The 23,835-nt window shown below is 44.8% G+C and overlaps 1 pseudogene; it reads left to right on the top strand.

Moving 5' to 3' along the window:
- Positions 1–15,235: 15,235 nt before the first annotated feature.
- Positions 15,236–16,520, top strand: LOC142840885 (keratin, type I cytoskeletal 18 pseudogene; annotated as a pseudogene).
- The last annotated feature ends 7,315 nt before the right edge of the window (positions 16,521–23,835 follow it).

Genomic DNA, 23,835 nt, shown 5'->3' with positions numbered 1-23,835 from the left:
GTCACTCACAGATGCCAGCAGCACTGTTCACAGATGCCAGCGGCACTGTTCACAGATGCCAGCAGCACTGTTCACAGATGCCAGAAGCGCTCGGTATGGTTGATATCTGGCCTGATCCTGCCTCCCCTGCATCCATGCTTGCTGCATGCATGACCACTAATAATCTGCTTGCACTCAGGGCCATGCGGAGATGGGGAAGGCGGCTCGGTGTAAAATACTCTTGTGATTATAACGCTAGGTTCTGTTCCTTGCACGTTCTTTCCTGGAAGATGGTCACACAGCGACCACTCCAGGGAAGCTGGCATTCTGTACTCTACCCCAAACTGACCAGCTAGCTCACTTCGTGCCTTTCCAGGAGTTGGGGGGGGGGGCAAGCATGACGCCTTTCCATTTTTCTACATTGGCTCAGGAATAGACTCCTGACTTCACAAAGCATTTGTAGGGCCCTACCTCCAAAAGTACCCTGACTCCTCATTTCCACCACCTCCCTGCCAGCTTCCACAAGCTCCCTAAGCATTGGTTCTCAGGCTATGGTCCAAGGGTCACCACATTCCAAGTTACCTGGGATGTGAGTTAACAATAAGATCAATTCGGACTTGCCAACTGGTCCTGAAGTTCCGGAATTGAAGCCAAGGGGGGCAAATTTTTAATTTATTTTACAAATTTCAATGCTGGGGGTCAAGCCCCAGGCATGCTGGACATGAGGAATAGATATTTTAAACAGTTTCTCCAGGGATCTTACTCAGTCTGACGTTTGTGATGCACTGTTCAGAGTTTGGACAGTCAGCAAGCAGCAATAGCAATTGAGCCAATCAGTTACCTGCCCAGATACATTCAGTCTAACTCACAAAATTCAGTGCTGGGTGTCTCATCCATTGGTTCCCTTTTTCTGTTTCTATATTGCCTTCCTTTAGTTTGGGGAATTCGCCATCTTCTCCAACCCCCGACACTGATTTCTTTAGCTGTACAGAGGGCATGAACGCCTGCAGCTAGGAATGGAATTTAGCCCGTGAGAGACAGGTACGAGCATCTGAAGGAACAACTTCCTTGTCTGGAATGGGACTGACCCTCAAGAGCGAGCTCCCACCACTTGGGAGCTGTAAGCAGTACGATCAAGAGTTCAAGGCCAGCCTGGACTACATAGTGAGTTCTAGGTCACCCCGAGTTGCTTATGATCCAGTCTCATAAACAAACAAAGCCCTCCTTGCAGGATCAAGCTGAGGAAGGGAGTTTGCCTGGTTTCCTCCCCTCTATGTTCTGCAGCTCCGTTCCTTCCCCCACTTCTTCTGGGAACACATCCTTAAAAACCATTTGCACAATGGCCCTCCTCGCAGGGCCTGCTTCTGCGAAAATTCATCTAAAAATTAGTTTGCTTCATTTTTCTTGACTTTTGCTGACTTGAAAGTAGTTAATTACACTGTAAATAACAACTGAGTATCAAATTTTTCACAAAGAACAAGAGTCGGTGGCTCAGTGCTTGCCCCACCCTGTCCATAGGCTTTGATTCGGTCCAGAGAGGAGGAGGAGCACACGTCGTGTTTAAGGAGTGCAGCAGAGCTCCCGCTTTCCATACTCTATCATTCCCCTCCTTCCTTTCCACAACAACTAATATTTAGTTAGCTCTGATATTTAGCATTTAGTATCTAGGTACTGCGCATGTGTGTGTGTGTCTTTTAATCTTTACAACTCTGTGGCATTGACACTGCTTTTTCTTTTCTCTTTTTGTTTCCTTTTGAGACAGGGTTTCTCTGTGTGGCCCTGGCTGTCCTGGAACTCACTCTGGAGACCAGGCTGGCCTTGAACTCACAGAGATCCCTCCCCCTGGCTCTGCCTCTTACATGCTGGGATTAAAGGCATGTGCCACCGTGCTTGACAAGTTATGTATGTGTTTTAAATGTTTGTCACTTCTCTGAAGCATCGCCCAGCTTGGCATTGGCACTTTTGTTGTGTCATTTTGTGATGAAGAAGCGGAGAGTAAGTGACTTGTTCAAGCTCATAACTCGTGTATGGCAGAATTGGCCATTAAGACAGGTGATTTGGTTCTTATAGTTGAGGCTGACATGGATCACTCCCTTCCGGGAGCCACAGGGCATTTACTTACTTGGCCTAACTTTGACATTGTGGCCTGTCTTGTATACCATGCATTTTAGATGGTTATTGTGTCTCACCCCAAAGACAGTAAGGCCTTTGACAGCAGACACAACTCTACACTATTTATAGCTTTTCCGGGGGCAAGATGTGTCCTTTACGTACTTAGATGCCTATTTATCGGTTTCTCCTGCTGGCTTTGTTGTTCTGTCTTCAGTCACCTCCTCTAGGTACAGGTCCTGACATCCTCCTATTCCTTCTTGTTTGTCACCATCTCGTGCCATGGCCATAGAGTGTGTAAATTTTTAGATACTGTATAGTCAGTATGGGTCTCTATGGGCCCATAAGGAGTGGCACTATTAGGAGATGTGGCATTGTTGGAGTAGGTGTGGCTTTGTTGGAGGAGGTGTGGCCCTGAGGGGGTGGACTTTGATATCTCAGATGTTCAAGCCAGGCCCAGTGTGGCCTTCTCTTCCTGCTGCCTGCCAATCTGGATGTAGAACTCTCGGGTCCTTCTCTAGCACCATCTAGCACATCTGCCTGCATGCCACCATGCCCCTCCCCCCCGTGATAATGTTATTTCTTATATCACACAGCACACCACACATAGTAAATCTGTGTATTTGAGTGCATGCATGTATACGTGCGTGCGTGTGTGCGTGTGTGTTACAGAATGAATACAAGGTAAAGAGGCTGAAATAGAGTTGAAGAGGCCTCAGAAGCCTGCTGAGAAAGTTTGTATAGATAACCAATCTAATCAATGCTGGGAGGGAGCTGCTCTAGTCAGGTTTGAACATGAAGCTACAGAACTCAGCTTCAAGGGGGAACAAACAAACAAATTGTCAGAAGCAGGAATCAATAGGTCAGGTCCAGGTCCAGACTGGAAAACAGACCGACAGGCAGGCAGTCCAGTAGGCTCCATCAAAGTAGGTGTGTGGGTGGGGGCAAGCCAGGAAGTCCTCCTTCTTGACACACACAACATGTGTCAGATAATAGGTTGGTTTGGGGTCGCAACACAGCAGTGTTTTGTGTCCATCACTTCAGGGTCCAGGCAAGAGAGTCATACCTATTTTCCTTCCTGATGTGTCTGATAAGTTCTTAGGCCTAGCTTTTATGCTATGATCTAATATGCCCGCATGCTCCCACAGTTTCATTTGTCCCTAAGAAAGGTATAGGGTGGCTCTCTTTCTAGTCCCAGGAATAAGTCATTTGTCAGTCTGGACTGGGTAAGGACAATGTGACAGATGGTGCTGCTTATGGGTCACAGTCATCCTTCTCTACCTCAAAATGAAATCAAAAGCTGCTTGTAGAATAGGGCAGTTCACAGCCTGAAGACCCACTGTTTCATGAAACATGGAGTAAGCTGGAGCAGGACACAGCCTGGTCTTGAAAGTGTGTGTATGCAAAAGAATCCTAAACAGCCTGGCTGGCGTGTGCTGCTGCATTGATGAACTATGCTAAGTGAAATAAGCCAGCTTCTAAAAACAAATGCTACACGATTACACTTCTACTGTCATGAGGAATCCAGCGGAGAAGACTGCTCTCGGACATGGGTAAAAGCCAATAGGAAGTCTCCTACTATTAGTGTGTGTGGTTTGATGGCTGCCTTGAGTTTTAGTAATGTTTCTTTTACGATGGGGGGAACTTGGGGAAACAGGATGATTGGGATAAAGGAAGGTTGGATAGGGGAGCACGGAAGCACAATTCTTAGTTAAGGGAGCCACCTTAGGGTTGGCAAGAGACTGGAACCTAGAGTGACTCCCAGGAGCCCAAGGCGATGTCCCCAGTTAGTTCCTTGGGCAGCTGAGGATAGGGAACCTGAAATGATCCTATCCTATAGCAATACTGACGAATATCTTGCATATCACCATAGAACCTTCATCTGGCGATGGATGGAGATAGAGACAGAGACCCACACTGGAGCACTGGACTGAGCTCCCAAGGTCCCAATGAGGAGCAGAAGGAGGGAGAACATGAGCAAGGAAGTCAGGACCACGAGGGGTGCACCCACCCACTGAGACAGTGGGGCTGATCTATTGGGAGCTCACCAAGGCCAGCTGGACTGTGACTGAAAAAGCATGGTATAAAACCGGACTCTCTGAACATGGCGAACAATGAGGGCTGATGAGAAGCCAAGGACAATGGCACTGGGTCTTGATCCTACTTCACGTTCTGGCTTTGTGGGAGCCTAGCCAGTTTGGATGTTCACCTTCCTAGACCAGGATGGAGGGAGGAGGACCTTGGACTTTCCACATGGCAGGGAACCCTGACTGCTCTTTGGACTGGAGAGGGAGGGGGAGAGGAGTGGGGGGAGGGGAAGAAGGGTGGGAGGAGGGGGAGAAGGGTGGGAAGAGGGGGAGGGAAATGGGAGGCTGGGGGAAGGCGAAAACTTTTTTTTCTTTTTCTCAATAAAAAAATTAAAACAAAACAAAACAAAAAAACCAATAGGAAGTCTCTATTAACTGGCTGGCAATTACACTGAGAGCTCAGGATCTCAGTGTAGCTCTGGACCTTTCTCAGGGTGAGCTTTTAAGCACAAAAACCATGTCCTGGGTTGACATTCTTCAGTTGACAAGAACAGTCAGCCAGAAGAGAAACTACAGAAGCCAAAAGGCAAGGTTAGTACATTTACAGACTTTCCCCGAGGCTTTGGTGGATTAGGTCTTTGTTTTAGTTTTGGCAGGTGGTGCTGTCTATGTGCAGAGTTTTACAGCCTGAATGGCACTTCCTTCATGGAGTCAGTTGTCTCAGGGTCTACTAAGATCTGGGGCCCTGTTGCAACATTGGGTGCTCAGATTCACAGAGACGAAAGTAGAAAGGTGGCTGCCAGAGTTGAGAAAGAAAGAAACGGGAAGTTCTAAGTTGGGTTAAACGCTTCAGTTTTGCACAATGAAAACGTTCTAAGAACCCTGGAAATAAGTCATGAAGGTGTCTCATAACCATAGACTATACTTTATAGTGTAGACTGTACACTTAAAAACAGTTAAGGTAGTTGGCTATGAGAGCGGGAATCCAAGAGGACCATAATGGCAGTGGGGAACAGAATGAGGAAGTGTCCCGGGGAGGGCTCTGCAGGAAACAGATGGCAGACTAAAAGAGGAACTTGGGAGAAGTCAGTAAAGAAACAATACACAAATATGAACATGAATGTGCATGCCTGTAATCCTGGCACTTGGAGGTGGAGGCAGGAGGATCAAGGGTTTGAGGTTGGTGCTGGAGAGATGGCTCAGAGGGTAAGAGCTTGCTGTGCAGGCGTGAGGATATGCTCGTAGATTCCCAGCAGTCTTGTAAAAGTCAGGTGCAATAGCACATGTCTGGAACCTCAGCACTGGAGATGTGCTGCTGAGCCAGTCTAGCTAATCAGTGTTTCAGGTTCAATGAGACCCTGTGTCAAAAGGTGAATAAGGTGAATGACATTTGAGGAAGACATGCAGAATGAACTTCTAGGCTCTCCATACATACATATATACATGCCTGTAACACACACACACACACACACACACACACAGAGAGAGAGAGAGAGAGAGAGAGAGAGAGAGAGAGAGAGAGAGAGAGAGAGAGAGTCAGTCCATACTTACCTCAAATTCACTGTGTTATTGAGCATGACCTTGAACTCCTCTCTCTCTCTCTCTCTCTCTCTCTCTCTCTCTCTCTCTCTCTCTCTCTTTCTCCATATACCACCACCACTATTACCCCCAAAAACCAAACAAACAAAAAAGAAATCACACAAAACAGAACTAATGGAAATCCCTGAGAAATGGAGAAACACCCCAGCGGGAGCAACATGGAAGTCATCCACATACCAAGGCCTGAAGGGTAAGTAGAGGATGCAGTCACCCAAACTGGTGGGCACTGTAGCTCTGGACCAGGGCTGCCCGCCTGCAGCTGTGCTCTTATGGGAAACAGCGACTGTCCCACCAGCTTGGAAGGAAGGGGCTAGAAGAACAATGACCTCAAGTTTCCTCTGTTCCTGACTCAGAGCTCCTGCTAGTGTCCCCTCTGGCTGTACCCAGCCAGAATTACCCACTTCCCAGACTGGAGCCTGAAAGGCAAATAGAGACTAGCCAGCCAAGAGGCTCAAACTGTCTTTCACTGAGCATGAGAGGTTCCTGGAGTCTTTGAAGACATATGTACTCAACAGCATCACTGTGAGACCTCAACCCGCCTTCTTTTGCTAACAGGAGTTCTTCATCACACCATTCCCCCAGACACTGGGGTTCTAAAGCAAAGTAGAGACAAACAGGGTCTGTCCCTGGAATTTTCTTTTATTCTGTCCTGCTTGTTTTGTTTTCATTATCTTTTCTCCTAGATCAACTAAGCTGGAATGCCGGAAACTGCCCTCTCCTCACCATGTGGAAGAATATCCAGGTGAGAAAAAGGCCAACATGTTAAGAGAAAAAGTGCCAAAAGACAGACCTGTGACAGAGAGGCTTTATGGTGTCATTTGATATAGTCCCCAGAATAAGTTTTGTCTCTGGTCTTGCCAATTTCCTGAGTCAATAAATCCACATTTCCTTAAACTCCATTGATGTGGATTTCTGTTACCCGTAGCAGAAATGGTACAGTGCAATACCTTGACTAACACAACCTACCCTCCCTCTCTACCGCAATCACGCCCCTTCCTCCCTCCCCCACTCCTTTCTGGTCTACACTCTTCTGAAGGTCATTTATGGAACTCTGTCATCTCACCAACTCCCATAGAAATAAGTCAGTGTACTATTTTAGTGCGGTATATCACATCAATAAACTTTGTTTTAAAAAATGAATTTAGGTAAGTATGTTATTAAAGATCATGTTATAATTTTCATTTTAATCTATTCTTTAATAATATTCATAATATATAAGGACAAGGTTTGACTTTCTTCCATTTAACAAGTGATGCATGCTGCTTAATTTGTTTCAAATTAAGTATGCACGGAAGAGTATGGCTTATCTACAAATTCAAAATGACATTTTAATTTTGTGTTTGGGGACCAAATGTGTATTAATATGTAGATTGAAATTTAACTATGTGTTGGAGCCCTCCAAACTGCTTCCATGACCTGATATTTGGAATTCTTAAATTTCTCTCTTAAAAAAAAATCAATTACTTTATTATTATAATTTTCATGTTTTGTTTCTAAAAAAGGAGACATGAGCACTTTCCGGCTGCTATTTGCAGATGCTCTCCAGAAATAACACACTGTGGGCTTGGATGATTTTATTTCCAATAAAGGAAAAAGCCAAATTGAATAAAACAATTTCCCCTTTGAACATGTGTTTTGAAGAACCAGAGCTCTTGTGATGTACTAAGAGGTACTTATAAGTCTGAGGTCAAATCCAAAACTCTGGGTTTGTAGTCATCTGAACCATTTTGAGGGAACAATTCAGTAACTCATTGTATTTTTAAGTCAGTCTCATTGATGCCATCTCTCTTTCCCAAGTTATCCATTTGAGAATAAATCTAACAACTGAATAAAAATAATTGAAAGCTATAAGGGGATCAAGACCACAACCACAGGCACAATGGCCCAGTGAGCTAGCAGCCAGTGGCAGAGGGAATGGCCCCCAAAGACCTCATCAACATCTGGAGGCATTGATGGTTGTAGTGGTTATTTTTCTCATTGCTGTGACAAAACATTTGACAGAAGTGACTTAAGGGACAATTGATCTGGGCTCACTTTGAGGGCACTGTCATCATGATGGTGGGGAAGCCAGGGCTGCAGGAGTGTCAGGCAGCTGGCGCGGTCCATCCACAGTCAGCAAATGGAAAGACATAAAAGTTCCTTCTCCCCAGAGACAGAGACCCACATTGGAGCACAGGACTGAAATCTCAAGGTCCAAATCAGGAGCAGAAGGAGAGAGAGCACGAGCATGGAACTCAGGACCGCGAGGGGTGCACCCACACACTGAGACAATGGGGATGTTCTACTGGGAACTCACCAAGGCCAGCTGGCCTGGGTCTGAAAAAGCCTGGGATAAAACCGGACTCTCTGAACATAGCGGACAATGAGGACTACTGACAACTCAAGAACAATGGCAATGGGTTTCTGATCCTACTGCACGTACTGGCTTTGTGGGAGCCTAAGCAGTTTGGATGCTCACCTTACTAGACCTGGATGGAGGTGGGTGGTCCTTGGACTTCCCACAGGACAGGGAACCCTGATTGCTTTTCGGGCCGGGGGGGGGGGACCTAGTTGGGGGAGGGGGAGGGAAATGGGAGGCGGTGGCGGGGAAGAGACAGAAATCTTTAATAAATAAATTTTTTAAAAAAAGAATAAAAATGATAAAAAAAAGTTCCTTCTCCCAACCGACCAGGACCGCAGCCAAGGGAGTGGTGTTGCCCACATCTAGGGTACATCTTCCCACATCAAGTAACCCAATCTAGGAACTTCCTCAAGGGCATGGCCAGAGGTTAGCTCTGAGGAGAGTCTGTCAAATTGACAGTTCGTTTTAACCATCACAACAGTTGGAATTAAATGATGTTCCACGATTATTTTATCAAAATCATGAATTTCACATCTTAACGATCTCCTGAATACTCTTCATACCCAAACTGGAGTTGAACATTCTGAACTCACAGACTGGTTCCTAGCTCGGTGACCTGTGGCAACTTCTTATTTGCCTTCTCTTTTGCTAACGCTGTTTATGTATGAACAAGGAATTAAAATGATTTACCCAGCAAGCTTGGCCAGGCCACAGTGTGGGTACAGCACCATCAGCTGCAGAGCAGGGGGAAGGTCACCTTGGACTTGGCTTTGGCTATTTTCACGTCAGTGTATTAGCAAGCCAGCAGATGGGCGAAAGATGTGCGCAGAAGAAAAAGTGATAATGATCTAAACGGGGACCAGATGCCACTCATCAAAGTGGCCCTAACAGAAGGAGGGGTTCACCTGTCAGGAACAAAAGCTTCATTTTCATAACATCATTAGGCGGAGGCAGGTATGGGGTAGAGATTTCCCAGGGTGCTTCTCCAGACCCGCATTATTGACTTGAGTATTCTAGAAACAGGATGAAACTCAGCTCAGGCCTGAGGAATCAGAAACTTTGGAACTGTTGTGCAACAATTTGCATTTTAAGAAACCCTACTGAGGCTCATGAAAATCTGTGGCATTCCCAGACTACCCAGAATCTAACGGATTCCAATTTTTTTCCGGCACCAAGTGTTAAACTTTTGAAGCAATGTCTTCAAAGATGGAGAAAAAAATTGTTAGAACTTAAAATTCTCTCCTCCCTCCGTCCCTCCCCTCTCTTTCTGTCTCTCTCTCTCTCTGGGTTTTGCTATGTAGCTCGAGTTGAACTCTTAATCCTAGCTTCTCTGTCTACTGTGTATTGGAATTGTGAGCACACCCTACTACACCCAGCTAGAACCTAAGACATTCATCCAATATGAAAGCAAAAGAAAAATCTTGTCAGACACAGTGAAGAACCCACAGACCCTCAGCGAATTCTGATGCACACTTGAATGCCAGAACCTGCACCATAACGTAGATTATTCTTTTTGGAATAAATTTCACATTCTTGTTCTTTTTTTTTCATGGACTTGCTAAGACCCAGGGTTATTGTGAGGGTAAAATCCTGTGTTCCCTTAGAAACTGTCCATTAAGGACAAAGCTACGTGCAAACCAGAAGAATGTCTCTCAAGAGAAACGCTGATAAATTGAACAGATAGTTCTGCATGATACTAATCAATTTGCCTCATGAGTTGGTACAGGACTGGATTTCTCTTGTGGTCTTCAGGGATCCCATGCATCATTTATTTTATCTATCCATCCATCCATCCATCCATCCATCCATCCATCCATCCCTCCAGCCATGCCTCCATCTATCTATCTATCTATCTATCTATCTATCTATCTATCTATCTATCTATCTATCTATCTATCTATCTATCTACCTACCTACCTATCTAGCTATCCAGCCATGCCTCTATCCATCTATCTATCCAGCCATGCATCTATCTATCTATCTATCTATCTATCTATCTATCTATCTATCTATCTATCTATCTATCTATCCAGCCATGCATCTATCTATCTATCTATCTATCTATCTATCTATCTATCTATCTATCTATCTATCTATCTATCTATCTACCTATCTATCTATCCATCCAGCCATGCCTCTATCCATCTATCTATCCAGCCATGCATCTATCTATCTATCTATCTATCTATCTATCTATCTATCTACCTATCTATCTATCCATCCAGCCATGCCTCTATCCATCTATCTATCCAGCCATGCATCTATCTATCTATCTATCTATCTATCTATCTATCTATCTATCTATCTACCTATCTATCTATCCATCCAGCCATGCCTCTATCCATCTATCTATCCAGCCATGCATCTATCTATCTATCTATCTATCTATCTATCTATCTATCTATCTACCTATCTATCTATCCATCCAGCCATGCCTCTATCCATCTATCTATCCAGCCATGCATCTATCTATCTATCTATCTATCTATCTATCTATCTATCTTCTATCTATCTATCTATCTATCTATCTATCTATCTATCTATCTATCTATCCAGCCATGCCTCTATCCATCTATCTATCCAGCCATTCATCTATCTATCTATCTATCTATCTATCTATCTATCTTCTATCTATCTATCTATCTATCTATCTATCTATCTATCTTCTATCTATCTATCTATCTATCTATCTATCTATCTATCTTCTATCTATCTATCTATCTATCTATCTATCTATCTATCTATCTATCTTGGGTACTAGTTAAGCACCGGGGATTTGTTAAGCAAGTGCTATACTACTGAGCTACATGTCCAGTGTCTTGCTATGTAGCGCAGGCTGGTATTAAACTTTAGTCCTCCCATCTCCACCACTGAAATACCACGATTACACATGGGCACCACCACACTTGTAGGCTTTGGAGTCTCATTTTTTTTGTGAAGGGTGAAGGGATGGCTTCTTAAAAGCCTGATAGTTTTGACTGTGTACCTGGGTCTCTGGCTCCAGGAACACTTTCCCAGTATGTTCTAAGGAGCACTGCCCGATGGAACATTCTGTAATGATGAAAATATTTTAGAAGCAGCATCATCAACCTGTGCCACCCGATATGTGAACCACTGGCCACAAGAAGCACGTATGTCTATCAGAATTGAAGAAATGCGTTTAAAATCTCAATCTTAAGTAATTTAAATTTGAGAGCCACACGTAGGTCAGAGTTACACTGCTTGCATCAAAGAATGCTGCATACATGTACGACAATGTCATAATAAACACTGTTATTTTATATACTTAATATGTGCTGAGAAAAATTGTCTGGAATTCACATGTCGTGAGCAACTTATATTGCTATTTGCTAAATCTGGCTACCATAGTTAGACAGAATGAATGACACTGACCTGTCTCTTGGGAGGTTCGATTGAAAAGTTCTCTGGTTAACATAGTGGTGCCCACCTGCAATCGCAGCGCCAAGGAAGCAGAACAAGTATCACTGGGAGTCTGAGGCGAATATAATCTACACAGTGAGACGAGAAGTCATACAAGGAGGACAAAGAGGAGAAAGGAAGGGAGGGGCAAGGAGAAAGGGAGAATGGAGGGTTTGTCATCAGCTACAAGGACAGAGGCACAGCTCCATACTGCTGCTCTCAGCAGCCTGAGGAGTCCACTTAATTTTCTAGGAACTTCTGCTCAGGTGAGACTGGATCCTTGGCTTTGCGACAGAAAAAACGTTTTGGACAAGTAAGTGTAAAAGAGAGCTGGAATTCATTAAAATAGACATGATTTGGGAGAAAGACTAGAGCGCAGCTGAGTGCGTGGGTGTGGGTTTCTCAAAGAAGTGTTTGCTGTATTTAAAGACATTCGTGTGGTGCCGGGCGGTGGTGGCGCACGCCTTTATTCCCAGCATTCAGGAGGCAGAGGCAGGTGGATCTCTGTGAGTTCAAGGCCAGTCTGGTCTACAAGAGCTAGTGCCAGGACAGGCTCCAAAGCTACAGAGAAACCCTGTCTCGAAAAACCAAAAATAAAAAACAAAGCACCCCGACAGGTGTGTGTGTGTGTGTGTGTGTGTGTGTGCACCTGCATGCATGCACACATAGAGGCCAGAAACTGATGTTAGGTGTTTCTTCAGTCGCTTTCTGCTTTAATATTTGAGATAGAGTCTGTCGCCGAGCCTGGAGCTTGTTGATTGAGGTAGACTGGGCTAGCTTCATGCCTGGGTTTTTTTTTTTTCCATGTGAGTGCTGAGGGACTAAACTCAGCTCTTCATGCATTCATGGGAAGCATTTTACTGACTGAGCCATCTTCCCAACCCATTTCAAAATTAGGACTTCAGCATGGCAGTTAAGATGCTTCAAGAAAGATTACAACATACCTAAATATGAGCGTGTGCTTCTCAGTGGAGAGTGCAGTTAAACGTCTTAGCACGAGCTCCATGTACCATTTTGGTACTTCTCAAGTTATATGTCAGTATTGTTAAAGAACTTTCAGTCTTTTCTCTCTGCTTTGGGTCCGTGTGATTATACATACAGGACATTTCAAGAGTTGTCTTAAATGGGATTATACTCTAGTAAGGGCAAACCAGGAACCATTATGATTGCACAAGGGGTTTAGAACATATCTCTTACAGTGTGTGGGATTTCTGGAGAGAAGACTAGAATATTGTAGGTTTATATCTGGGAAGGGAGAGAGACCTTAAGGAAATGTTAATTGTGTTACAGGTAACGAGAGGCTTCAAGCAGACTCCTGGATGGCAGCTTCCTTCCCCGTTTCCCACAGTGGTCCCTTTCATCCCTGTCTCAGAAGAAAGGAGGCTCATAACCAAAGGAAACAGATCTGAGCTCTCTTTGGCCAGATAAAGGTACGAGACTGATTGGTCTCTTTTGAAGACAGTTTTAAGAGGAATAATGGCTGAGAAAAGCAATATAAACAATGAGCAAAAAGACAAATTTGATTGGAGATGTAGTCCGAGAATAGAGGACTTATCTAAAAAGACACTCATGTGGCATTCACGTGGTTATACTAACTTCTCAACCACTGACTCCATCCTCCACAGACAAGTTGTAGCAGAAAATGGGAGGCAGTGCCCAAGAAGCTAACTTCATCCAAGATGATGCTGAGCTTAGAGTGTGGTCCTAGGTACTGGGCATGGTATCTGGGGGCCATGCGTGCTATCAATTGCCACGCAGACCTTCCCTCCTTCCGTACTCAGTCCCCTCGTCACCTCGATGGCTGGCTACCATATTAAAGTCATTGTGAGAATTTAAACAGAAGGCCGAGATTCATTTCTCATGACTATATTTATGGCTTTGCTTTGCTTCAAAAACAAAACAAAAAACATATGGTAACTAGAAGAATATTGCTAGTTCTCTAGAAGACTTAATAACGGTTTTAGACAACCCTATAATTTCCAGCTGTGCTCAGACAGAGGTGCCATAATTCTCTCTTCTTTGAGGACAGAAAAGGAACTAGTTCTTGGTGCCTCTGAGCTCATCGTTGATATAATAAAGAAGGTATTATTTTACAACTGTATATTAAGTGAATATCTAATAGCATCGTTTTGTGATCATGTGGGATTTTTCTTTTCTTTCTTTTTATTTTATTTTTAGACAATGTCTCATTATATATTCTAGGCTGGCCTGGAACTCGAAATGTTGCTCAGATCCAAGTTTCTCCTGCCTCAGCCTTCTCAGTGCTGGGTTTACAAGTGTGTGCCATGACCACATTCACCTTTGAAAGCATCATTTTAAAAAGACTCATTGGTTTTTACTTGAAGTGTATGGGTGTTTTGCCTGCATGCATGCCTGGTACCTGTGGATGCCAGAGTTGCACATGGGGTTCTGGGAACTGAACTTGGGTCCTCTGGAAGAGCAAACAGTGCTCTTAACTGATGAGCCATCTCTTCAGACCTAACAACACCACTTTTAACTAGAGGAAGGTATTTTGAAATTGGCCCTTCCTTCCCAGGAATAGCAAAGAAAAACAAACATGGCATTTTTTTAAAAAAACAAATAATGTTCTAGGAGGCAGAATGGTTCTAGACCCTCTTGTTTCTGAGAACTGTTAGATTTTGGAATAATAGTTTGTGGTTCTTTTTTTCAAAGAAAAGTTGCAGTATAACAAACAGCCAGCAGATTTTTAAAATAAATCTTAATAACATTGTGTCTAGACCATCACCTTTGAAAATTTCCCATTTTCTCAATTTCCTAAAATACTCACTGATATATATTTAGCTTCGCAAAGCTGCTGACTTAGCAAGCAATGGGTCTCCAGCAAGACATTATTAGCACCCCTCCCCGCTTCCCCTTTTCTACCACTGTGCTAAGGAGAAGACAACTGATAATGCTGCACAGAAAATGCAAGCATGTGAACAGACTCCTAGAATAACTCGGGGTTCACTCAGGAACAGACCACTTGCCCTGGAGGGGCTCCCCTGTGACTGGCACCCAGCCTGGAGATTGGGGATCTCTCATCCAGTAACAGCATCAGAGCACAACCAACACCTGAGACTTGACAGAGATGCTAATTTTCAGATCTACCTGGGTGACTTCTCCTGCCTGAATATTCCACCCTTAAGGAAAAAAATAACAAATCTTCCCTTCTAAAATCCACCTAAAAAACTCCTTTATTTCCCCCACAATGATGCTCTCCTTTAAAACACCAAGGAAACAGTGTCTTCCAGGCACGACGGAACTGATGGAACCATGGAAAATGTGGCAGCACACACAAGGCCCGTGCAGGTTCAAGCCAGATGAGGTCCCGGTGCTGAGAGAGGGGGATGGACACGGTTTACCACTCCTAACCAAGAAGCTACCAGCAATTTTCACCCATTTGCAAAGGAAAAAAATAGTTTTGTCAAATGGAGTCTCATTGGCTATATTAGCTACATACACTTAAGGGCAGACCCCATGCCCAGCCGTAGATGACCAACACAAAAGGACCTCACTGGGATTTTTGTCTCATTTTGTGTTGTTTGGGCTTTTTCTTTTTTGTCTTATTGGTTGTTTACTACTCTTAGGTGCTGGGACCTGGGAGGCAGACTAAAGTCTCATAGTCAACTGTTAGTCCCACGCTTCCCTCAGCGACATAACAGCTCAAGGGCTGCCACCTTCCCTTTAACCCCTCTAACCCGGAACCTAACCCTCGGAACTCCTGTCCCGGTCCCTCGATTTGCTCTCCTCTCCAGACAACATGAGCTTCACTACCCGCTCCACCACGTTTTCCACCAACTACCTACCAGTCCCTGGAATCTGTGCGGACGCCCAGCCAGCAGGTCCGGCCTGCCAGCAGTGTGGCCAGCGTCTATGCAGGTGCTAGGGGGCTCTGGTTCCCGGATTTCCTCAAGCATCTAGGGTGGCTTCATGGGGTCTGCAGGCCTGGTTGGAAAAGGTGGCATCCAGACTGAGGAGACCTTGCAAGACCTGGACGAGCGCCTGGCCAGCTACCTGGACAGGGTGCAGAGCATGGAGACCAAAAACAGGAGACTGGAGAGCCAAATCCGGGAATATCTGGAGAAGAAGGGGTCCCAGGGTGTTAGAGACTGGGGCCACTATCTCAAGACCATCAAGGACCTGAGGGCTCAGATCCTTGCCAATTCTGTGGACAATGCCTGCATCGTCCTGCAGATAGACAATGCCCATATTGCTGCCAATGACTTCAGAGTCAAGTACGAGGCAGAACTGGATATGCGCCAGTCTGTGGAGAGCGACATCCATGGACTCAAAGGTGGTGGATGACACCAACATCACGAGGCTGCAGCTGGAGACAGAAATCCAAGCCCTCTAGCAGGAACTAAAGAAGGTTCATGAAGAAGAACCGTGAGGAGGGAGTAAAAGGACTAGAAGCCTAGATTGCCAGTTCTGGATTAACTGTGGAAGTGGATGCCCCCAAATCTCAGGACCTCAGCAAGATCATAGCTGATATCCAGGCCCAGTATGAGGAGGTGGCTCAGAAGAACCGTGAGGAACTAGACATGTACTGGTCCCAGCAGATTGAGGAGAGCACCACAGTGGTCACTACCCAGTCTGCCAAAATCAGAGATGCTCAGACCACACTCACGGACCTGAGGCACACCCTCCAGGCCTTGGAGATTGACCTAGATGCCATGAAAAATCAGAAGATCAGCTTGGAGAACAGCCTTAGGAGCATGGAAGCCGGAAATGACACGCAGATGGAGCAGCTCAGTGGGGTCCTTCTGTACCTGGAGTCAGAGCTGGCACAAACCCGGGCAGAGGGGCAGCGCCAGACCCAGGAATGTGAAGCCCTGCTGAACATCAAGGTCAAGCTTGAGTCTGAGATGGCCACCTACCGCCGCTTGCTGGAGGATGGGGCAAACTTCAGTCTCAGCGATGCTCCGGATGGACTCCAGTAACTCCATGCAAACTGTCCAGAGGACAACCATCCAAGGTCGTGAATGGCAAAGTGGTGTCCGGGGCACTGAGGCTGAGAAGGAGGCTACCCCTGGGGACTGAGGGAATCAATAAAAGTTGAGAGGTCACTGGAAAAAAAAAAGAAGACCACTACTGCAACTACTACAATTGTTGAGGCAAATCTGAAACAAGCTTTATTAAATACTGGCCATGACTATGGACACTGGCCAGGTCCATACCCAAGACCCATGCTCAGAATACAGCCCTAAATTACACTAGTCAGAAGCTTATAAAAGACAAAACCCACAAGGCTACTTACTTCCCACCAGTGTCCAATCAAAGGCAAGCATACATCCTGACGTACTTCCTGCCTTCATACCTCCTACCTACATGTGATTAAGCACCCATCCCATGGCACTGGAGCAACCAAGCTTGTTTACAGAGGCAAAAACATGTAGCTTCTTATCTTACATGAACAACAGCCCCCAGCATTTCAGGAAGTCATCTGTGCCTGGGAAAGTGGAACTTACAGGTGTAAGACTTGAAGACAATCCTGAAGCCATTTCTGACAATTCTGAATCCTCTCAGCCTCTGTGCCATAGTGCTTCCCCTCCTCCCCTGGGAACCAAGGACCTAACACCTACACATGCACGTACTCAGTTCTTGAACAATTACCATTACCCATACACGTATGTTTTGATTTGGTCCCCTGGGAAACGGGGTCAAAATGACCTCTTACCTCATCTGATCTGGCAACAGCTCTCCAGCCAATTATTGGTAGTAGCCCTTTCAAATAAGCCAATCATAATAGTCAAAGAACCCCCCTTGCTTCTGTGGCCTTCTCTTTTAAAAGTAGACTGTGCCAGCTATTCGAGGTCTTTCGGCTTCCCGAATGCTGAGGAATCCTGTCATGACAGAATTAATAAAATCCTCATGCTTTTTCATCAGCTGTGGTGTGTGAGGTGGTCTCTGGGGGCGACTCCTCCTTGGTGTTTGGACGCTAGAGTCCAACACAGGTTAGTATTTTTCTTTTATAGATCTCTTAAGCATGGTAATTTAAAGTTAAAACATAATGTTAGCCGTTCCCCCTTTGAGCTGTATCCTGAATCAAATCCTTGACTCTGTGGTGGGTACCTGTTTACACTGGGATCTAATGAATCAATCTAATGAATGGCACCCAGATAGAAATTTATGTATTTAGTTAAGGTATTAACATTGTAAGAGCCAACAGTAGTTAGCATCAGAGTCACTATCTAGGAAGAGACCAAAAATGAGATTGTGAATCGGTCATTTATTTCATCTCAGTTCCCCACCTCCACCCCTCCGCCACCGCCTTTTTATGAGTATGGCTGAATTATCTCTAATTACAGTCTTCTCTTAAAGCCACACAATAACCTCCTCTTTTACACGGAGTAGGTTGAGTGCCCTGTCATATTATAGAACTATTTCAGCTAATGAATCTACCTGTTGACAGATCTGGTTACAATCAGCTTTCAGCAAGGCTAGGGCTGTCTGGATTGGTAGGACTGCCCGGAACTGGAACAACCTAGATCACCTTTGGAGCAGTTTGTAAGCTGCTACTGATTTCTGGATGCCATCTACCAGCTGAAAGGAAGCTGCCAGAACAGATCTAGAATAGGGACAAAAGTTACAGTTTAGGAACTGAAAGGAAAATCTTACATTTGGAACTTCCAGTCCTATGGTCATGGTAGCTGGGAGAGGGGAGGATTCCCAAGACCAGAGATGAGAGAGAGATTCTGCCTTTAAGACTGTTGATTGACAAGAGTCCTTATCTGGAGTCCTTTTGACCTGTGAGAGGTGGATTCAAGTCTTACAACTCCCTTGACTCCCTGAAGCTTACATGAATTTTTAAGTTTACCAAAAGAGATCAAAGTTGTAGAAATTTAACATTACCCCCGTAATCTGTACTAAAATCCACACTGTAAAAAAAGCCTGGAGTAGACCCACACCTTTGAGTCATAGCAAAAGATAAGACTTTGAGTTTAAAAGTATGAACATTCTTCCCTCTGTCCAGAAGGCTGGATATATGGATTAGGCAAAACTGTTTTTAGCTCAATAAAAAGCACCTTGAAGCACATACTCAGATGACAACCAAAGGAATTTAAAATTGTGAGCTTGTGACTGACAACGGTGCTTTACCAGCTTATCAGAACCCATTGATCAGTGTTCCAACTCAAAAGTTTTGAAATCTTAGTATAACAATAGCTTAGGGGGGAAGCCATCCGAAGCACTTTTCATTCTCCATCATTTTCGTACACCTTTATAACTTGTATTTACACACCCTAAGTCATTTTCTTAAGCGTTCCCATCCTCAGATGATTGCAACTCGCATTTATATATCTTAAACCTTTTTAGGCCTTTACAATTTATATAAACTCTAAACGTTTAAAATCCAATTATTTATCACTAGACACAAGTGGATGATTACTGAGAGCAGTCATTGCAAAGCAAGTTCTTTCAAAGAAAGCAATAGCAGAAAGTTCCATCTGAAGCCCGTTATCCTTTAATATGAAGCCTGTTAGCGAGGCAAACCAGTCCGCCTTTCTCAACAGCAGACCTAGAAGCTCTAGAAAAAGTGAGACCTGATTTTTACATATGAAATGAAATAACAAGGTAGCTGCAGCTTTGGGGAAGGAGTTAGGTGCCTGCTGCTGCCAATCTGACAAAGCCACAGTTAGCCATCAACACCATCAGAGATCTGAGAAGAATAAATCAGAGCAGAAAGTAGAGACCAAATGGCCTCTGTATTGATTAAAATGACAGAGGCTTATCAGCCACCTGGGCAATGACTTTATAGGCTCCTGTGGTCTTGATGGCTTCTCTGAGAGGCAGAGGTCGTAGGTTTTTGGCTATCATGTAGGACAACATTATATCTTCAGGTGCTGCACAGGACAGCAGAGGCCTTTGGCTGCCAGACCTCGAAGGTCTAAGAGATAGATATTTTCCTGTGGATGGGGGACCTTGGAAAACTGACCTCATTTTGAGGAGGCAGAATAGGGTAGTCAACCCAACAGTGTCCATGATTTATGCAGGCCCTGGCAGCAGGTGTTGTCCCGTGGTTAGCAACACCACAATTCAGGTCTGTGACCCACTTCTCTTCTCTGGAGACCTTAGAGTCACCTCCAGCTCGAATTGGCCGGGCAGTGATGGCGCACACCTTTAATCCCAGCACATGGGAGGCAGAAGCAGGTGGATCTCTGTGAGTTCGAGGCCATCCTGGTCTACAGAGTGAGTTCCAGGACAGGCTCCAAATCTACACAGAGAAATCCTGTCTCAAAAAACCCGAAAAACAAACAAAAGATAGGAATATCTCAGCTTCTAGTGTTTAGTGTTTGGTGCTCATAGCTGTAGCCCTAACTCTTTAAGCTTTTATTTATTTTCTGATTGCATATTAATAAAGGCATCATAAAACATTTTATAAGCTTAAATGTTTCATAGCCTTATAAATTTAAAGATTTTAAGTTGTTCCTTAAAAAATATGCTGCTTTTTTAAATTAAAGTTTTTAAAAACTCCAACATTTTCTCTTTAAGAGGTTTCAAACTCTCCCAGTTGTGGGCTCCTGCAATGTCAGAACAGAAACTGAGTACATATTTTTACTTTAAGAGGGAAGAAGCAAGGAGGAAAGATAATCTAGACAAGGCAAAACCAATGGCAACAGTGTGAACAATCTATTGTTCAATATCCAGGATTCATGCATCATATTCTCCAGCCTCCCCAAAAGGGCCTGTCTTACCTCTCCAACTCAGCCCTCGAAAGCACCTGTTGTCTGTCTCCTAGGCGCCTGCCAGTTCCATTTCCTTGTGTCTGTTGTTTCTGGAGGCTATTTTTGGCACTGACATCTAAAAATCTGCTGAGATACCTCTCCTGATCTTTCTTCAGGAACTCCAGCCCTGCCACACAATGCTAAGTTTCAACTGTTCTCCGTGACCACCCCCCCCATGCCTCTAAAACTAATACTACCTGGGTGACTATTACATTACCAAGTTTGGCTGCCAGAATGAGGTATATCCTTGTATATAAATTCATGAAGGTGCAGCTTTAATACCTTATAAAACAAGCATTGTTTTTAAACCCTATCTTTCATAAACCTTGCTTTTAGGACTTTGCTTTCAGGACAAGAGTTATACAAAAATCCCTCCTAACCCAAAGTATCTTGGAGACCTGGTGTTGTTTCCTTGATTAGCTTATACCATGTAGTCACCTCTGCTGTTTTTTTAAAATATGAGTGTCCCAGGCATGCTGGAGGAGCCACGCAGAGCCACATGGGTCCCAAGGTGCTGGCAGCTGCAGTGAGAGCCAAGCGGCTGCAGGTTCCCAACAGCAGGCTGCCGGTCCCAGAGCAGGGGCCCAAGTGGTGGTGGTGGGCCATATGGCAGGAGGCAGCAGGCTCTGGGAGCAGCCAGTCCCAGGCAGAGATGGCTGCTGGTCCCCGAGCAGTGGCTGGTCCCAGGCAGGGAGACACATGGCAGGCGGGCAGGAGACGGAGACATGGATAGACATGACTTGCAGAGTGAGGTTGAATATTTATTCAGGGGGTTATGAAGGGGGAAGGGAGAAAGGGGGGGAGAGAGAGAGAGAGAGGAGAAAAGGAGAAAGAAACAGAGAAGGCAGGAAGCAGAGAAGTGGGGAGAGAGGCAGAAGCGAAGCTGCCTCTCCGAGAGAATGAAAAAGAAAGCAAGATCAGGCTGGAAGCTGAAGATCAGCCTGCCTCAGTGCATGGGGGAGGGAGTGGGCGTGGCTTGTCTCTTAAAGGGAACAGGAGCCAAAACCATAACATTCCCAGGTCTTCCTTATAATAAAAAGCAGGAGATTAGACACCACAGTTTGAAGGAATTGGGGCAGTGAATTCTCAAAACTGCTTCCTGCTGATTTGTAGGCATTGTCTTTGGGGGGAGGAACCTGAGAAGGCTGTGTTCTGGGAATCTGAGAAGGCTGTGTGCTGGCCACATCCTGGTATAGCTGGTTTCTTTGCTTCTGACTGGTGTCTGTGGCATGGAAATGTCTGGTATCTCTTATCCTGTTTAAGGTATTGGCAGAACAAAGAACAAAGTTAAATTAAGGAAAAAAAATTTTAGGACTAGGGAATTGAGGGGGTATCTGACCTGTTTAAGATGGATTCTTTAATTCGGCTCCCTAGAACTCACAAGAACTCCTTGGGTTTGTGAAGACAGAAGTTTTAGACACATAATGACTGTAGTATACTTTTGCATAATGAAAAGTATTTTTTAATACTATGAAAGGCTGCATAAGAGAGAAATTTGATTTGAAATTTGTTTGGTAAGGTAACCTGGCAAAACCTCTCAGCTATCAAACTGTCAGAGATCTTTGAGAAGGATAAGATTTTACTTGAGTTACTGATTAAAAAATGACAGAGAACTTACTTGGTTGGCACCCAGAGCTACTCTTTTGGGTCCTCCATGGTCGCTGAAGATTGTACTTGACCTTTGCTGGTTAGCACCAGGCCTGCCAGGCTCCAGAAGACCCTGTGGGCTAAGAAATCTGTAGTAAGACAGGCCTACCTTGACCTGAGCAGCTAGGCTGTCGATTCCAGCGATTCCGTCCACATCTAGAGGTCTTTAGTTTAGACGAAAGGCAGTTTTTCCCAATAGTTAGTGCTCGGCAGTCGAAGCGAACTGCAGAAGGGTGTTGTTCTGTGTACCCATTTGTCTTCTGTCTTCTTTGGAGGAAATAAGAGTCTGCAGCTAGGAGCCAACCTGTCTCTTTTTGTTATGAAAAGGTTTTTAATAATGAAATACTTAAATATCACATTCCCCAGATCTCTGAGCAGTTGAGGGCTGTTTATTATGTATAGCTGCAGTATAGAATCTGTCTGGAAGGTTGGGTCTGAGCTTGAGTGTACTGGCTCTTAACAGGTAAGATTTACACTCATCAAAGGGTAGAAAGAAGAAAAAAACTGCTTGTAATATAAGGTTAATGACAGAATTGACAATGGTAGAGAACAGTTTAATATATTTTTAAGAAACTTAAAAGTACATACCAGTCTAAAATATGAGACTTATGATTTTGTAGTCTGAAATGAGATGTAATGAACAATTATTATACGTAGAAAGAGTGAACAGGAATTGGGCAATGTGGATGCTTTTGATGGGCCCTATAAAAGCATGCCATTGCACAAAACACATGTAACAGAGTTAACAAGAGGATTTTAGTGAAAACCGGGGGAAAAGGCAGGGTATACATAATTAAAACTGGGAGAGCTTGGTCACCTGACCTGGCTCTCAGCCAAGATGGTGAAAGTCACCTGACCCCAGTCAAAATGGCAGCACCCATGTGTTGTATGAAGTCACAATTTTTGAGCTGTAAGGATTTTAAGCTTAATAAAAGGAACCTAAAGGCTTGATCTGCTCAGTTGTTGAGCCGCTATGCCATACCATAAGCCACGTGGGGGGGGGGGGCAAAAGGCTGGAACCAAAAAAAAAAAGTAAGGCCATTTACAGTTTTCCTCTAAGGTATATTGGGGCCATTTTTTGGACAGAGACAGATAAGTGTGAGGCTGCAGGGCATCCAAAGGGCACCCCAGCAGGGAGGCCGGAGTGATAGGTCTGGACGGCTTCCTTCCCATGGCTAAAGCTGTGAAAACACCCGCAAAAAAACGTGGCACCTCAAGCCTTAAGGCGAGATGCAGATAGATGGTACGAACACCCAGGCCTTGTGAGCAGGCATCTGAGCTCACAAGGGGAGTGCTATAGCCTGGCTGAATCGACTCAAGCCTCTGACGAGAGACGGATTCCCGGGATACATCCAAGGCCAGGCCACCCTGTAGTGGCCAGCTTGCACTGTAGTGAGCTGTATGGAAAGAAGATAGGAATTAATGAAAAGAGAGAGAATGAAAAAGAAAGCTGGGTGTTATTCTTAAAAAAAAATATAGGGGTCCCCCCCTGCCCAGTGGGCTCACAGAGCAGCAGCAAACTCCGGCGGGTCTGCAGTGGTGCCGGAGCCGGCTCTAGAGTCCAGCACCCCAGTAAGCGGCTACAGTTTCCCACTAGAGGGAGGGCACACACCGCGCTGGCGGTAGGTAACAGATACATAAACACAGGAAATAGCAATAAGTATTTATTAAGGAAGAGGGAGAGAGAGAAAGAGAGAGAGAGAGAGAGAGAGAGAGAGAGAGAGAGAGAGAGAGAGAGAGAGAGAAGAGAGAGAGGCAAAGCCCTGTGTGTACACCGGGAGAGAAAACAGGGAGAGAGAGCGATGGTAGGCGAGGTTAGAGGTTAAAAGGAGTGGGCATGGCTAGAGCGGAGACCGAAAGAATAACATTCCCACATCTTGCTTTTGATAAAAAAGCAAATTAGACGCTTCAGTTTGAAGGAGTTGGGGCAGCGAATTCTCAAGACTGCTTCTGGCTGATTGTGGGCGTCGTCTTTGGGGGGGGTGCGAAA

The sequence above is a fragment of the Microtus pennsylvanicus genome, chromosome X (genome assembly GCF_037038515.1).
Source record: "Microtus pennsylvanicus isolate mMicPen1 chromosome X, mMicPen1.hap1, whole genome shotgun sequence".
Classification (NCBI taxonomy): Eukaryota; Metazoa; Chordata; class Mammalia; order Rodentia; family Cricetidae; genus Microtus; species Microtus pennsylvanicus.
This window is presented reverse-complemented; position numbering and strand designations above follow the sequence as displayed.